At 42.0% G+C, this 18,457-nt stretch overlaps 1 protein-coding gene across 5 annotated transcripts in view; it reads left to right on the forward strand.

Annotated features, from left to right (window-relative positions):
- The window catches only part of FAM131B (family with sequence similarity 131 member B), a 55,828-nt gene that overhangs the window by 19,972 nt on the left and 17,399 nt on the right, over window positions 1–18,457 (forward strand). The gene's annotated exons all lie outside the window — the stretch shown is intronic.

Below are 18,457 nucleotides of genomic sequence, written 5' to 3' on the forward strand. Positions count from 1 at the left end.
GTTTAGTGATGTGCAAGTTTACATTTGATTTCCTAAATATGAGTTTTCTGGTTATTCCTCCCTGGGTAAAAGTAATTGAGAGTGTCATAACAGACCAGCTCCATATGTGTAAAATTGAAATGGAGTCATATAATATCTTTTAGTCACAGAGGACACCAGAAATCACAATGACAGTGATCAGATTAGGATTTCCGGGGGTATGAAAAGCTGAAAAGTGATCTTAAAAGGCTAAATTGATACATAATCACCTTCTCCACAGGTGCATCCACTCACACCTCAGTGTCATATATGTACTTTCTGTTACATGGCATGATAGCAATTATGCAATGAGCATTGCACCTGGCTTCTGTCTCTGATAATAGCTACAAGTCAGATCTATATATTAGTAAAAATTACCCTATTATAGTTCTGAGAGAGCTGCCTAGTGATTCTTATAATAGCTGGGACAGTTTCAGTGAATGTAAAGGAGGTTTTCACTGAGGTTGCTGGTCAGTTAAGGCTGCAAAATCCAGCTGGGAACTTGTAGATATTTGAGTGCAAACTAAACGCAAAGAACAGCTTGATTACCATCAGCAACGGAATTAGCCAGATTTAAGATTTCAGGCCTCCATAGAGGTCTGAATGCATTGCAAGTGTACCTTTGACCACAGCTTAAACATCTAATATTGGCTGTTCTGACTAGTGTGACAAGATCTCTCTCCATGCATGGATTTAAATGAAGAGAAACGTCAAGCCTATTAAGCTCAAGGTTGCTCTCCATTTTTTTTTTTGGTGATGTCTCTTATTTGTCTCATGCCTTTGCACAGAAGCCTGCAGCAAACTTTTTTTTTTTTTGTGAAGTGACATAAAATGGTGGAAAAATATTCCAAGAAATTAAAAACTAACAGTACTTTTGGAGTGTGAGGAAAGAGAAATTAGAGGTGCTCGCACTGGCTATCAGGAAAAACTTTTTGACTGTGAGTAGTGTCAAGCATTGGAAGGGGTTTCCCAGAGAGGTTGTGCTGTGTCCATTCTTTGAGATTTTCGAGACCAGACTGTATAAAGCCCTGAGTAATCTGGTGTAACCTCATAGCTGACTCTGCTTTGAGCAAGAGTTTGGACCTTGATGGGTGCCTTCCAACATGAATTATCCTGTAATGTTATGCTTAGGATCTAAAGCCTGGAGTGGTTGCCTTTCTGAGTTAGATTAGACCTGTTGCTTCAGTTCTGTTCTGCCAGAGGACCCCAGGGGAGCGGGATAGGAGACTGACAGGAGATGGGGTAAGCAGCTGGAGCAATCAGTGAACATCTCCTTCATTTTTCTCCTTACTCTTCCCTCTAGACAGATCTGAAGGTGTGTGGGGTGAGATCTGGTACGACAAGTGTAGCCTGTGCACATGGAGTGTGAAAAAGTGAGACATCCAGTCTGCATATACACATCACATCAAGGGACCCAGTGTCCAGTTCCTCCCTCCTTCACTTGCAACATATAAGCAAGCCAGTGAAAAGAAAGAGAGGGAGAAGCCTAGGAGGGGAAATGGTAATGCAGAAGGAAACTGAGTCGTGGCATTAGGGATATATTAATTTACTTGCATGCACATGGCTGGAAGGGGAAGGAACACAGAGCTCTGTGTAGAAACCTCCACTTCATAGGCAATGTGGGTAAAAGAGTGGGAATACATGAAGAAAGGCATTCGGATATCTTGTTCCTCTCTTACCTGGGTGAGAGGCAAGCAGAATGGACATGCAGAAGGACGAAGGGACACTTTTCCTTCCAGATCAGACTGCTTTGTGCTTAGTCTCACTTCATCCCTCCTACTTCTTCTGCATCTGGCCTTTCTTCTTGTGAGCAGTTCTCAACCTGATCACTTTAAAAACTCATCTAAAGCACTCTGGGATAAGAATTTATTTCTGCCACTAAGGATCTCAACAGAGACTGTCTCCTGGACCTAGCAGTCAATTGTCAGGAAGTAATGATCTCTGAGACCCCTCTCTCTCTTGTCAAGGTACTGAAATAGGCCAGTGGTTACAAAGTTGTTATGGGGAGAGTGCTAAAACCAGCATGATCACGTAAGCCTAGCTTCATAAGGAGACCATAATAAAACTCTTCTGCAAGGTAAGTGTATGAGCAACGGTCATTAGTTTAAGAAAACAGTCTTTGGCATGCTGCTGACTGACCTAAGACTTTTTTTTTTTTTTTTTTTTTTTTTGGATAACACAACAGATGTGATTTTGAGTAACAGAACTAAAGGACAACATATTGACTTTGTGACCTCTTATGGATGGTAATATGAGAGAATTATGACAAAGGAGCTGATGGGGAAAATGGGTGTATTGAATAGTATTTGATTGGCATGATAGAGCTGGGAGTCTGACTTCTATAGGCTGATGTGTATTGAAGCAGAAAAAGTGAACTAATCAATAGATATTTTAGGTGTGCTTTCTTGGGGAGGTAGGAGAAAAATAGTTTTCACCTCATTTCATAAGGATACACTCTCCAATAGCAAACAACCATGATTTTAGACTGACACAACAGCTAATTCAAGAAAACTTGCACTCAAGAGTTTTTGAGCAGTTGGATAAAAAGTCAAAACTTTGCCAGTCAGAATGGGTTTATGCAAAACTGATCCTGTCAAGCTAGCTTCATTTAGTGACTTTTATGAAGCTCCCTGCAGCCAAGTATGTCAGTGACAGAAGTACTTTTACCTACAACCATGGTAGTGGAACTAAAAGATTAGATCCATAAAACACAAAAACACTGGTCAATTAGTAAACAACTTAGTACCACATGATTATTTGATTAGTAATATATGAATAGGATAAATTTCAAGTGCATCAAAATTCAATAGATAGCAAAATAGCAACAAAGAAAGAATAATTTTTGAAAAGTTTGTCTTTCCTATGTGGTCCCACATTTCTTAATACAGTTGTCAGTACCATCTGATTTTAACGTATTCTTTAAAATCCTGAGGGAAATCTAAAATATTGATAAACTTGGTAGAATCTACAAAGACTGGAAGATTGCTAAAAAATTACAATACAAATGAAAAGGCTAAACCACTGATATGGAATTGTTTGATTAATTTGGAGTACTGAATCTTGACTGACAGTGTGTGTTTCAATATAACCAAATACAAGTTCATATATCTAATGACAGAGTGAGAGACAGAGTGAGAACAGTATTTGCCGGACCAGAGCTCTATGTTAGAAAGCAGTGACACTGAAAAAGATCATAGATACTTGAACAGATAACCAGTAGATCAATAGCTATTATTGTGATTCTGCAGCTGAAAAAGATCTTGTGTTTCTTTGAGCTGAACATTGAACAGGATGAGAGAAGTTTATGTTTTCTCTGCATTTGGTCCCTGTAAAAAAATGGTTTTTCGTCTCCTTTGTCTAATTCTATTATAATTATTGCTTTGAGAAGTACTGCTAAAGTGAAGAACAGCCAGAAAATAAGCATGGCACCATGAACAAAAACTTACAGAAGTGACTCAATGACAGTCTCTAAGAGTTCGAGTGAAGCAAAAAGCCCCTCAAACCATCTGACTCTTCAACTTAGCAGAAAATAGTTAAGATGTGATGGAAGGACGGCAGATACATTCATATTGGAACTGAGGCAAAAAATCAAATGGCAAAAATACTTAACTGTTGGAACAATTTACTAAGAGTTATACTGAGTCTTCTGTCACCTGAGCACATAAAAATCAAAATTAAAAAAAAAAATAAATAATGTTATAGTTCAAGCAGAGCAGCAGAAAGTATAATTTAACTTCTCGTATTTTAAGGAGGTCAGATTAGATGATTGGGATGTTTGTGAGTTTTAATTCTCAAATTCTCAAGTCCAGGAGTATACTAGACATTTAAAAGAAACATAGTTTACCCTGGGAAGATGTAGTTGCATCCACAGATACTGATCAGATGTGGCTTGTGGAGAAAGTTTCAGTGCAAAATTGATTTACTAAATTGGGGAAAATAGTTTGGTGATCCCAATACCTTGCATGTGACATTCCTCCTGGGAAACAGTTTTAGGGATTATACTACCGACCATTTACAGTCACTGGCCAGGATGGTAGCAGGAAGCTGTGACAGTCAGAGGAAAATCAAAGAGGCTGTGAAGGCAGGAAATTCAGTAGTGACAAGGACTTGAGTTGCTGGTGGCAAATTTAATGTTTACTTCAAGAGCCATTCAAAGAGCCTGTAAAAGACAAATAACACACAATAAACAAATAAATAAATAAAATAAATACATAAATAAATAAATAACAAATAAAAGACAAATCATTGCCTTGTGCAATGATTACAAGGATTTAGTGCATGATATTTCAGTTTTCAAGTGACTCAGAGAGATTAAGATCATAGTAGAACATCACCACCACTTCCCCCTTCCCCAGCCTCAAAAAAAAACCAAAGAACACTTTTGTATCTGTTCATTATGGAGGAAGTTGTGGAAACTTTTCCTTGTTGGGGATGCATTGGAAAATGAGTTTCAAATGAAAGCCTCTGTAAATGAGGTTGCAGACCAGGTAGACAGAAGAGTAACAAGTCATTAGATGGTATTCAGGCATGACTTCTGGAGAAATCTGAGGCTGAAAGAGCTGAACTACTTATGATGGTTTGTAATGCCTTCCAATTACTTTGGTACAAGAAATTGGAAAGTAGGTCACGTGATACCAGTTTTTGAAATGTTTCTGAGCTTTGGGAAACTATAGACTAGTAAACAAGATATTCTGAGAAGGCAAGCTAAAAACATTACTCTAAAGAACAGAATTAGTGCATGCATGAATAAATAAGATATACTGAGGAAGTGTTAAGACTACTGTTGTTAAGGGATATCACACCTTGGAAGTCTTAAAAGGGGTCAGCAAGCATATTAACAAAGGACATCCAATGGCTATAGTCTACTTGGATTTGCAAAGCACATTTGTGAAGGTTACTCAGCCCAGGCTGTTAAAGACATGAATCTGCTGTTGAATCAAGGGGAAGTTCCTGAAATTATTAAGTAGCTCAGTAAAGACAGGAAAGAAGGATTAGCACAAAATGGCCACTTTTCATGGGGACGTTTTTTCAGATTTGTGCATATCCATGCTGTATATGAAAAAGGGGGGTAAATTATGAGGTACCAAAGTATGATAACAGCAGTGATCATTTGGGGGAGCAAACAAAAAAGTGTATGCAGAGACTGACAAAAGGATTTCGCAATATCAGAAGACTTGGTGTTCAAATTATGGGTGAAATTTGATGTAGATAAATGTAAAATGATGCACACAGGCAAAGCAATTCTAGTGTTACATTTGCAACGATGGAGGTTCTGAGTTTACTATTTCCATGCAAGAATGAGATCTTGGGGTTATAATGGGTAGCTTAATTCTCAGTACCAGTAAAAATGCCAATCAAATGTTAGTAATTAGGGAAAGAACAGAGAATTAAATGAGAAACAGCATTATGCTATGCATGAATCATACTACAACCTTATTTAGAATACAATTTGTTGTCCTTAATTGCCCATTCCCATTTCAGAAAGGAATCAAACTGGAAAAGGTTCAGAAAAGGGCAGCAAAGGCAAACAAAAGTATGCTGTGGCTTATATGTGAGGAGCCATTTAAATAGATAGGGATTTCCTAAGTGTGGGAAGGGAAAATTATGACAGATATCTATAAAATAATGAATTTTCTTTGTGATATGAGCAGCATGGAGAAAATTAAGAAGGAAGAATATTTCATTATCTATTTCAGAACAGAATCTAGACATCAAATGAAATTAGCAAGTGGCCAGTACTTGCACAAAAGACAGTACTACTTCATATAACGCAGAGATGAATTGTGGAACTCCTTGACATAGGATTCTATAAGTACAAAAAGTTTTACATTGTTTAAGAAGTGAACAGATGAAAAGAAGAAAACTCCTTGAAAGATGGCTAAATACATATGCAACATCTCTGTCTCAGGAACTACTTTACGTATAAATTTGGGCAGGCTAGGACAAGTTTTCTGGGAAAATATCACTACTGTTTCCACTCCCACTTTAGGGACAAGCTGATATCTCCCAAAGGACTGCTAAATGCCTACTTTCCCACCGTGCCCATCCCCCGGGGAAAAAAAAAAAAAAAAAAGAAGAGGGTGAAGACAAAGAGAAAAACAACAAAAAAAGAAAAGATGATCACTAAGATTGAGTGGGGGAGTGAAGGAGAAAAAAAAAACATAAGAGAAAAGAGGGCAGGGTAAAGATAGGCTAAACTCAGGAAAACAGGGAACCAGAGAGGAACTGTGAGCAAAGCACATCTGTATTTCTATGGTATCCAGGCAATCTAGTGATGCCCTGCCCAGAACAAAGTAATAGAAGTAGCACTGCTAGTTTCTGGGATCTTGGGTTTTCCTCTTCCTGAAGCTGGAGATAGCCAGTTTGGTGAGAAGTGGAGAAGTTGATAAAGAGGGCCCAGAATTCAGTAGATCTTGGGATGGGAACTGTACAAGTAAAGAAGTGAGAAGTGCAACGAGAATCTCGTTAACAAGTACTGGAGGAGTCAGAAGACTGGCATGCTTACAGTACAGAGGTGTCAGTCTCCCTCTCATTGCATAAGAGACTTGAGTCAGGGGGTACTGTAAACAAACGTGTGCCTTCTGCTTGATGGAGGATTTTTCCAGCTGATGTTCCCAGCGTTCCATGCAAGTAACTCACAGTAGAAACTGGCCACAAGGGTTTCTCATCCTCTCCTGGCAATGAGTGATCCTACAAGCAAGTATTGTGGTTGCATGTTAGGGGGCAAAATTGAGCAATTGATTCATGAATGCATAGAGGTATTCTCAAGGGAGGTCATCTGGCTATTCAGAACTAACTGAAGTGGTGTGTGAGTTGGACAGAGGGTCACAGGCCAAATATTCAGAGGTATCTCCATGGAGCTAGGTGTTGAAGGGGACTGCCATCCTGTGTGACTTGCCTGAGGTAGGAGAAGGTGGCATAATCTGGGTGTTCTACACTGTATACAAGACAAGCAGTGTGGAGTTGACCCAGACTCCCTGATCCCAGTTTTAGTGATGGTGCAGGAATGACCTCAGTGATGAGGTTTCTGCCTGCACTCGAAGGTGAGCTTTGTTCAGATGGAGCTGAACAGGAAGATTCCCCCTTGTTGGTGATCGTGAGGGACTTGATTGGTCCAGAGAACTTCCAAGTTCTGAGGAGGGCCTTGTAAAACACCAGTAGTTCAAGAAGGTCTTGCCAGAGACTGGTATAGAATTACAGACGTCTCAGAGATGGTGGGGGAAGGCACATGCCAGCACAATCCAGGCTGGACTGTCTGAAGCATAAAAGACCATCCACAAGTCCAGTACTGTCTCTTGGAGGCTGGGCCATGTTGCAGGAATAGGGCAAAAGGTACTGATGTAGTATTGAAACATGCTCAGCACTCATTGGTTGATCAAGACCAGAACCATCCTTGAAGGAAAAGTTGCTCCATCATTTCTGACCACCTCTGCAGCTATTCAGACACCTTGACTTCCCTCTTATCCTAGCTAGTAGCCAGAAAGTAGCAGACAGCACAGAGGAAGGCTCTCAGAGCAAGAAGCATGTGCCTTACTGGTATGGAGTGCAGCTGGGAGGTTGCTAGCTGCCTTCTTAGCATCTGTTTCCAAACAGGTGACGACACCTCTTGACTCAGTTGACTTTGGCAGAGAAAGATGATGTGGTTGACCCATGTGTGCCAGGTGTTCTGGGTACCAGAGTGTGAGGAGGCATGTCGGTGGGATCAAACCCACATGACTACACACAACTTTAGTTCTGTGCACAGCAGGCCCATCTGCCCTAACACACAATACAGGGGAAGAACTCTATAGTGATGGAAGGGCATTGGCTGGAATAGGGCAGCCCTGACTCACCCCACTTCTGAAGCTAAGAGTACCCTGTTGAGCTTTAACAAGCACTCTGCGGTTATACACAGCTGCTGGAAAAAGCCCATGAAGCAGGAGTTGAAATGGAATGCTTTCAGAGTCCCCGTAAAATAACCATTTTATCTTCTATTAAATACTTACTAATGGTTGGGGGGACCGGAAGGAAGAGAGTTAATGACAGACGCTCTCTGTGGTCTTAGATCATACACAGTTTCATACTCTGGGCTGGAATCATGTGGCTCTGGTCTGAGTGGGCCACGTATACCAGCACGGACTTGAGCTACATGAGAGCTTTTGCTGTAATCTGTGGTGAGGAGAAATACTGTGCAGCAGTCCATCCCTTTGCAGATATCCCAGTGTTTTTGGCAGAAGAACACTCATGCTTCTCTCTCATGAGAAGCAAATCTATTCACTTCTGAGAGGCTCAGCCTGGCAGCCTTGGGAGGGGCCAGGATTTTGCTACTGGGCATATGGTGGAGAGTTTTTGAGATCTCAGCCACAGTAGGAAGGAGCTTCAGTAGGTCCTGGGGCACTTTTGCTCAGAATACAGAAAATGCAGTAATTAATGTTACCCAAACAGAAAGTGGGCTTGTACATGAAGTCCTTCCTTCTTCTCACTTCTGCTCTGGACCCACATGAGAAGCAATACCCTTTGTAAGGATGCAAGTAATGTATTTTTGTCACCTCACTTATGGAAGAAGCCAGTGCCATGATCCATCTCACAAAGGAGCTGGGTCCACAACCAGACAATGGTGTTCTGGACCTGAACTTCTTGAACACTGAGGTTCTGGAGTGAGCTCAGAGAAGGGCAATGAAGCTGGGGAAGAGTATAGAGAACAAGTCTTATGAGGAGTGACTGAGGGAACTGGGGCTGTTTAGCCTGGAGAAAAGAAGACTCAGGGGAGACCTTATCGCTCTCTACAACTATCTGAAAAGAAGTTGTAGTGTGGAGGGTGTTGGTCTCTTCTCCCAAGTAGCAAGCGATAGGATGAGAAGAAATAGGCTCACTTTGTGCCAGGGGAGTTTTAGATTGGATATTAGGAAAAATTTCTTCATAAAAGGTTGTCAGACATTGGAACAGGCTGCCCAGGGAAGTGATGGAGTTGCCATCCCTGGACGTATTTAAAAGATGCATAGATTATGTTCTTAGGGACACGGCTTAGTGCCAATATTTCGTTAACGGTTGAACTTGATGATCTTGAGAGTCTCTTCCAACCAAGATGTTTCTAGGATTCTTTCAGGACCCACAGCTTCCCCTGGTGCATGTGGCACCCGCTGAATTCCTGAGACCAGCTTGCCTTCCAGCCTGAGTGTATCCTGTTTGTTCTGCCACATTCCTCTACTGCCTTGGTGCCATCATGTAGTTGTAGGGGAAGAACTTGGCCCACAACTTCTTGCTCTACTTTTTAACACCTTTGAGACAAGGGAAAGGATGGCTCTTCTTTCTTATGTTGATTCAGAGGTCCTGGGAGGCTGCTATAAAGCTCATGTTCTTTATCAGTTTGTTAGTAGGCCAGCCTCATCCTATAGGAGGTGGTGTTGCAAGCACCATGGATGGTGATGTTAGAAGAATAAGCTTACAACAAGTTGTTGTGTGAAACAGATGCCATTCAGCCATGAGTGGCTCATGCTCTGCTACTCAAATTGAGATGGAGAGAGCATAGTCAGGTTTATGGAGTTTGCAGCAGGGTGATCTTCATGTGGACACCTGCTGTGGCCTGATATCTACCCCTACCAGTCCAGTTCAGTGGGATATTTTAAAGACCCTGTCCAGGAATAGCACTTGGGAGGAACCAGACCAAGAAAGAAGGCAAATATAAGCTAGAAAAATTATAAATGTACTGAGTTTCATTTTAAGGTACAGACATCAACTGAATTACTGACCCCCATTCCATACAAAGCGAAAGGTCCATCAGGTGATGGGGATGTCCCCGGTGACTTCCAGCACTTTGGGTTGCACATCTAAGGTGAAAAGGGTTGCTGGTCCATCAGGGGTAGTGGCATAAGACTTTACCCTCAGGGCAGCTAAAGTAGACCATGTTTGTCTACCACCGCAGCAACTAGGCTTGGCAGTTATATTGGTGAATGTTTTCTGCAGGAACACAATGGAGAACCCTCCTGCCCAAAGCAAGGAGAGTACCCTGCCCCTACAGGGACCTTACCTCTATCCCATGGGGTTTAATGATGGGATTTTGAGCTGATTCACTTGGAAGCAGAGAGAAGGGGCGTGTGGAACCTTTTGGCCAGCAGTGTTGGTGTCAGTGGTACCAGCAGTGCTATATACCAGCAAGTTTTGCAGCCAGAGCTGTGGTTCCCATGGTACAGGGAAGCACTATGCCCTCTGGGTCCCCTTCCCTCCTTGAACAGGGTCCTCACTGATGAAGATGAGGTTGTACTTTGCCATAGCAAAGGTAAGCCGCATCTTCTTCCAGAGCAATGAGTCTTCATCAGGTGGCACAGCTCACCCCTTGGCACGATGGGTCTGAGGAACCTGTGGACTTGTGTGAGCCCCTGGTCCTTATAGCACCCAGAAGCCTGTGGTGGCCTGTGACATTTCTGTCCCTTTCCTACTAAGTAAAGGTCCCCAGCCCAGCCACTGCACCTGGCAGAGAGCAACGAGTCTCCCCTTGATGACAGCAAGAGAGGGAGTGGGGTAGCCCTTTGGGGATCAGAGCGGCCTCATGAACAGCAAGTACCCCCTGAAGGTTGCTCCATGTAGGTGTGGATGGGGCAGCAGAGAAAATTATGGGGTGGGCTTAGGAGTGGGGATGATGGTGGTTGTGATAGTTAGCTGTGACCTCACCCTGGCAGGTACAGGTACAGGGTTGGGCAATCAGGTCCAGGGCCTGCCAACTGGTGCTGGCACCTCCACCTGGTGAGCTCAGCCCCTGGAGTTTCAGTACCTGCATGTCTTCCCATGGTTGCTTATGGAGCTATGTCTTTCTCACAGCTGCTTATGGAGCTGTGTTTCTCTGTCTGGTGAGGAGACCTGAAGTCCTGCTGGTGGCTTTCTAGGGTTGAGAACAGTTTCTCCCTCACTGGCCTGTACATCTGAAGGGAGCCAAGGCACTTTTGGCAGCTGCAATGGATCACTGGCATGGAAAAGAATGGATTGGTAAGGGAGTAGTTCCTCAGGCAGGGTCCGTCTCATCAAAGATAGTGGTCTGTCCCTGTACTGGCCAAGGATTTTGAATACAGTGCTGACTGGAGTGACCAAAGGTGCAAAAGTGGGTGAACCCACAGCTTGGGCCTTCACAGAAGAATGAGGGGTAACAATTTTTCACTGTAAGCAGCCCGCTGCCTCTCTGTGTGAGGTTCCCCTGGGTGGGGAGGGTATTGTTGTGACCACTTCCATCCTTCACTGTTTGGAAGGGTAATGACTCTTTCCTGGGCCAGAAAACAGTCAGTTCAGAAGTGTCCAGGCTCAGCAAAGGAAGCCCTGAATATGCCTTGAGGAGCTGTGGATGTACAAGAAGATTCCTAATGTTGAATGATAAAGGACTCTACAGCTCTTCATGCCATGCTCTTCCCCCACTATCTGGATGGGGACTCACTGGCAGAGGGAGTTGTCATTTGCAGCTCTGCAGGAGAGGGCTTGTGGAAATACCAGCTTCATCAGGGCAAACAAGGGGATGATAATGAGGAGAGCAGCATTGGGAAGAGGAGTGAGACAGAAGTTGGTGTCACGTCTATACCCAGCACCTGGAGGGGCTTGAGGAGAATGAAAAGCCCCTCACTGAGAGCCCTTTACCCATTGCCTCCCATAGAGTGGCTTGTGTTGCCAGGAAGAAAACCTGCTATGACTTGGAGGCCGCTGTCATGGCCTAGAGCATCACTGCCACTGGAAACTCCAACACTTTGATTTTTGGGGAGGATGGTGAGAAGGAGGCAGCAGTCCATCCTGACTGACTCTGATGATTGCTGCTGGGGACTGTGGCTGAGCATATGGTGGCTGTGCTGGGGAAGGATGTAGCCACCTGGTTTTATACTCTGGGGCTGCCAGAGTGACAGCTGGGTCACAGGTAAGAAGAGTGGAGCCTGGAGCTGACAAACTGCTGCTGCCCCTATGTGTTGGTGTTTTGAGCAGGCTCTTGTTCTGCTTCTCGCTCTGACTGGTCCTGCTGGCTGGGGAATGGTAGTGGGACCAAAGGTGCAGTGGTGGACTCTTGCCTTGGCCTGTTGACATCATGTTGGCAGTGATGCTGCCACCCCGGAGATGGACCAACGGCGTCCCTGGGGTGAGAAAGGTGCATTGTGATCTGCTTGTTGACTCCCGAGGAGTATTTGGGATGGTTCTTCTTTCCCACTGGTAAAGATAAAACTATGGGACATAGATATCACAACTAATGGTATTCTTATGCTCTAGGACAGTGCCCGTGTGACATGCTGGCCACAGAGACAAATTTAAACACATATGGAGAGCAACATATTAAATTGCCTGTTGCACATTACCTCTGTTGGCTATAGGCCAGCAAAAAAAGGGCTGCTACCTTGGTTCATATTGACATTTTTGTACCTACTGTGCTGAATGAGGCCCCTGGGGACACATTCTCTGCACTTCAGAGAACCAGTGGAGAATGAGGATAAACCCATTGCTGCTGTTCATATTGGCTGATGCTTGTTCTGCAAATGAGACAGGGCTATGAGATTTTTTTAAAATTGTGTTAATCAGATGTGTTTCATTTTGCAGTACCTCTTTAGCTTAAATTACATGACTGTTTCTCAGAACAGAACTGCTGCGTCTAACACGATGTCTGTTCATCTCCTTTTAGTTGCAAGGACATGATATGCAGTAGCTTTTAGTATTGGTTTGAAAGTGTTTCCCATCAAGAAGAAAAATGTTGGTGTTGGAGGTTTATCCATTAATTCTATTTCATAAACAGCTCTGAAAAGGGACCTAACTTGCAGAAAAAGGCAGAATGGTCTGGAAAATAGTTTGGATTACCCAAATCCAAAGCAAAGATCCTGAGAACTGCCCATCCGATTCCTAATCTTGCAGACAGCTCAAAGCTGTAGGTATTTTCATTTTTGATCAAAAAATTTCAGAGGCATCTGTTTTGTGGAGACCAAGACGTTTCTCTGCCTTGATGAGCATCAAACTGTTCAGCTCTGTCTCATCTGTGAAAACAGATTTTTTCTGTTCATCTTCCACACGTGATTCTGTTGTTAGGTGCTAACAGCAACTAACTAATTTCTATGTTTTCTCATGCAGTACAAGCTATAATACTTACACAGTTGTGTGAATAACTCAGGTTGATTGGTTTATCAGCTGTACCTGGGAAAATTTGAATGCTTCCATATAAGGTTCACTGCAGGGACAGTTCACCTAACAAGGTTTATTCATTTCCTTCATGTTGACCTTTTGGCTAGCTTTGAATGGATCTCTGTAAAACATGCAGGGAAGGAAAAGGTTTCTGTGATTATGCTATCCATCCACCTGTCAGTCCTTCCCAGCAGCTTGAACTGCTTTTATTTCAACCACAACTGACAGCACATGATGACGTGTTTGACAAAGATACTACACTCCCAAGGGGAATCATGAAAATTGATGTCAGGGAAAGAACAATTTAAAGACTGATCATAATTACTGCAATTACATTTCTTGTTTTCTTAGTTATTCAGGGAAAATAAGGGAATGGAAAAGAGTAATTGAACCATTTACTCTAAATATTGGTCTTTACCAACATTAACATTGGTTACCAATATCAAATGATAATGTTTCTATTCTCTGCTGGAAAGTAAAACTTGAGAAACAGAAAAAAAAGTTTGCTATCAGTGGATAATAGCAGTATTGGAAATTCACTGTTTAATTCATGTTTCCTCTTATCTTAATTGGCATGGCACATCAGAACGCAATTGACATAAATACGTGTTTGGTATATGGTGTACATCCTCACCAGCATCATGTCAGGAAGAAAAAAAAGCAGAATTTAAGATTCTAAAACTGTATTAATCTACTTAGTGTGGAACAAAATAGAGAAGATAGAGATGTCTAGTTTCCAGCGCAGAATGTGCAACAAAATAGATTATTAAAGGCTTCTGCATAGATGTAGAAGAATGTACCTTGTTAAATGAACAAAATACAGGCACAGGTACCAAATATAGTATCAATTAATAGACAGTGGTAAAAGGAATTGAGAAAATGTCAAGAGGAAACCCAAGGAGAATGGACTTGTTTGGATTAAGTAATAAGTAATTCAAAACAAGTTGAATTTCCTATGATCACAGAAATGCAAAGAAACTGAAAATATCTCCAGCTAAGAAATTCTGTATCTCCATGATAAATTAAAGTTTGTGGCAAAATGAACTACTGAAATAGGGAAAAGTAGTAATTTTGGATCAGCAAGGTGGGATACAGCCATCCAGATGCTTTCCTGTTTTTTTCCAGTGCATTAATAAAAATGGTCATTATTTCATATTGCTTGGGAATGCTTAGTACACGCATTTTCTAATTTCTGAGAGTCCAAAGTTATGATGCTCAAAAAAAAAAAAAAAGTGGAGAAAAGGGTGTTCTCTTTCCCCATCTTTTTTCCTCTTTAGATGTTTTAAATCTTCATTATTTAGAAAGGCCTGGCTTAAAAATAAATCTTGATTTTTACCTAAACAGTACTTTAACAGAGAGAAGGACTTGAGTTGGAACATTGCTGCAGTTGTGGTGGAGACTTCTTTTATCTGATGAGTGTTTGTCAGAGCTTTTTTATCAAATTTATGTTAAAAATACACAGCAAACATGATCTGTGAACAGTGTGGCTTAATGTACTTATGTATTTAAACTGCTATGTTTTTTTCTCACTGCTTTATGTAGTTAGATTCCTATGGGTTCTTAATTCATCTACTGAGTCTTCCAGAGCAAGGATGGAGTTTACTATGTTAAAAAACCCCAAAACATATAATAAAATGTTTTTTAAAAAATAAGTAAATCTCTTAGAAGTTCAATGAAAATGAAAGCCTTCTGTATCCTTTCTATACACACAATACAGAAACAGTGATGAGGAAATAAGAAATCTTTCAATTTTCATAATTTCGTTTCAGAACATTTCAATGAGAAATACAGTAGCATGTGTTTGTAAAAATCCCACTTTATAATTAGCTTCATGACCCACTCATGTTGTAAAATGCTTATCAGCTCTATATGGAGAGGAGCAAATAGTATTCTGTAAGAGGAAATTGATGATAAAACTACAAATGGAATAGTCATGATGATTAGCAGAAGCTGCAATGGAAGATGGTAAGAGAAACAAATTATATTGGAGAAGGGAAGTACCACTACAAACCAAAAAACATACCAATTGAAAGGAGAAAGAGACCAATGAGAAGCTGGATTAAAACAATGCCAAAGTATCACATTCTGCTTTCAGTCTCTCTTTTCCCGCTTCACTATCCATACTTCTTTCTGATTTTCCATGTGTTTTTCCTTCCGTCTCTCAGAGCAGAACTTGATCTTTTATGTCTGCGCTGTGGATTAATGTTGCTCTTGCTATTTCTAGCAGAAGAGAAACAAACCCACTAACCTTTGTCCAACTTCCAGTAAGAGGAAGTAACATTGCCCCAGATATTACTGCATTTAAAAGAGTTTAGCAGATATTAAGGAGTTATTTTCTCCTGATGTCTGCCTTTCTCTTTCTTTCTTTCTTTTTCTCTTTCTTTCTTTTTCTCTTTCTTTCTTTTTCTCTTTCTTTCTTTCTTTCTCTCTTTCTCTCTCTCTCTCTTTCTCTCTCTTTCTCTCTCTTTCTCTCTCTCTCTCTCTTTCTTTCTCTCTCTCTTTCTCTCTTTCTCTCTCTCTTTCTTTCTCTCTTTCTTTCTCTCTTTCTTTCTCTCTTTCTTTCTCTCTTTCTTTCTCTCTTTCTCTCTCTCTTTCTTTCTCTTTCTCTCTTTCTTTCTCTCTTTCTTTCTCTCTTCTTCTCTCTTTCTCTCTTTCTCCTCTTTCTTTCTTTCTTTCTTTCTTTTTCTTTCTTTCTCTCTTTCTTTCTCTTTCTCTCTTTCTCTCTTTCTCTCTCTCTTTCTCTCTCTCTTTCTCTCTCTCTTTCTCTCTCTCTTTCTTTCTTTCTTTCTTTCTTTCTTTCTTTCTTTCTTTCTTTCTTTCTTTCTTTCTTTCTTTCTTTCTTTCTTTCTTTCTTTCTTTCTTTCTTTCTTTTCTTTCTTTCTTTCTTTCTTTCTTTCTTTCTTTCTTTCTTTCTTTCTTTCTTTCTTTCTTTCTTTCTTTCTTTCTTTCTTTCTTTCTTTCTTTCTTTCTTTTTCTTCCTTCCTCCCTCCCTCTCTTTCTTTCTTTCTTTCTTTCTTTCTTTCTTTCTTTCTTCTTGTGAAACTGTTTAGACCAAGAATTTTCAATAATTTTTCTGTCTTTATGACTATAGTGCATGCAAGATCACATATTACTCATTCTCTTCCCTTGTCTAGGTAGTTGAGATATTGCAACTGGAGAAAACCAGTAATAAATAAATTCTATAGGCCTTTAGTTCTATTATTATGGAACAGGTGTGGACTTTGATGTTTGATATTAATGTTCTTCAACCATTTGATGCCATTGTCTGCCAGAATAATATTAATATTTTCCACAGTCTAACATTTCATGGAAACCATTACTGGGCTAACAGAATTGAGAGCAAAGGCTGACAGGCTGTCAGGTCCCATGTGCTGAGCACCAGACTCCCTAAGGATGGTCTCTGTCTTTGGCTGGAAGGGTCTGTGCAGCGCGTTCACAGAGCTGCAGCCTGTTTTGCACTGTGTGTCATGATGTCTACCTAGACTTACAGAAGGACCACAGTACTATGTAACTGAGAGTACACGAAAAAGATCTAGGCTAAACAGAGATAAAACAGTCATGACACAGCTACCTGCACTGAAGTCTTCTGTACAGCTGCCTTCTGCTCTGGGGAGGTGGCATTTCTCCTACCTCTCTAGCATCCCTGTCTTGATCAGCTCTGTGCTAGTGATGCCCCAGCCCTCCCCTTCTCATATGAAGGGCTGCAGATGGAGGGAAGGAGCAGGGGTTGCCTCTACAGGAAGAGGCAACTGGATTTCAGCATTCAGGGGCAGGCTCCTGTTCTGCTCCTAACTCCAGTTTCACCCTCCTTCTGACCTCTGTGTATCTTCATGGACAACACTTATACATACATATATGCACAAATATGCCAGCCACACAGAATGACACAGAGAGACATACTCGGCGTTCATACAAACAACACCAACAGCCTCATCCTGCTCCCATCTCTGGTTGAGTGCGATGGAGATCATCCCCTTGCCCTTGGAGAACATCCCCTTGCCCACTCTACCCTCCCAGGTGCCTCTATAGAACAAGTATGAGACTCTGGAAGTAGAAAGCCAGTCGATGGCTGATAAAAACAAAGGGCCATCTACACCACAGGTGCTCACATGATCTGAAAGGCCTGCTCCCTACCACCTCCACAAGAAAGAAAAGGAGGATTATAGTTTCAGGTGACTCTCTTCCGGGTGGTGCAGAGGGTCCAATATGCTGGAAGGACCCTCCTTTTAGGGAGGTTTGCTGCCTTCCTGTTTAAGGACATTGCCAGGAAACTTCCCAGCCTGGTACGGCCTTCAAACTACTATCCATTACTGGTTTTCCATGTGGGTGGCAATGAGGTTGTGACCCATAACCCAAGGGCAATTAAAAGAGACTTCAGGGCCTTGGGATGGTTGGTGAGGGAATCAGTTGCATGAGTTATTTTCTCCTCTCTTCTTCCAGTCATGGGCAGTGACATTAGAAGAAACACACGGGTACACTATTAACACCCGGCTCCATGCTTGGTGTCACTGCCACATTTTTGGCTTTTTTGATAATGGGATGGCCTACACGCACTAGGTTTGCTGGCGTTGGATGGAGTTCACCTTACACATAAGGGGATGAGGGTCTTTGCACACAAGCTAGCAGGGCTTGTTGACAGGGCTTTACACTAGATATAATAGGGAGGGGGATGTAATTGGGCTCACCTGTGACATGCTGTGGGACAAGACAGCAAGCATAGAGGGGCTGTAAACTGATGAGCTCGGAGTATGGGGTTCAAAGTGGTGATGACAATCACATGCAACTGGGGAACATGCCAGAGCAATCAGAGCAAGCAACAAATATTCTTTACTTGCCTTCCAAGATGAGAACCAGAAGGCAAGCCACCTCAAGGATACACACGGCTGCGGTAGATCTTTCTGCACCCCTCATGAGAAACCCACATGCTTGAGTACTTCCCTGGAGTGTCTATACACCAACACATGTAGCATGGGGAATAAACAGGAAGAATTAGAGATCTGTGTGCGTTCACAGGGCCATGACCTCATTGCTCTTATGGAGACATGGTGGGATAGCTCACATGATTGGAATGTTGTAATGGAAGGCTATGTACTTTTTAGGCAAGACAGGCCAGCAAGGTGAGGTGGAGGAGTTGCACTTTATGTGAGAGAGCAACTCAAATATCTTGAACTCTGCCTAGAGGGCAATGATGAGCGACCTGAGTCGTTATGGATAAAAACTAAGGGGCGAGCTAACAAGGAGGACACTGTTGTGAGTGTTTACTACAGGCCACCTGATCAGGAGGAGGAAGTTGATGAGGCTTTCTACAGACAACTGGAAGTAGCCTCACTAT

The sequence above is a fragment of the Columba livia genome, chromosome 1 (genome assembly GCF_036013475.1).
Source record: "Columba livia isolate bColLiv1 breed racing homer chromosome 1, bColLiv1.pat.W.v2, whole genome shotgun sequence".
Taxonomy (NCBI): Eukaryota; Metazoa; Chordata; class Aves; order Columbiformes; family Columbidae; genus Columba; species Columba livia.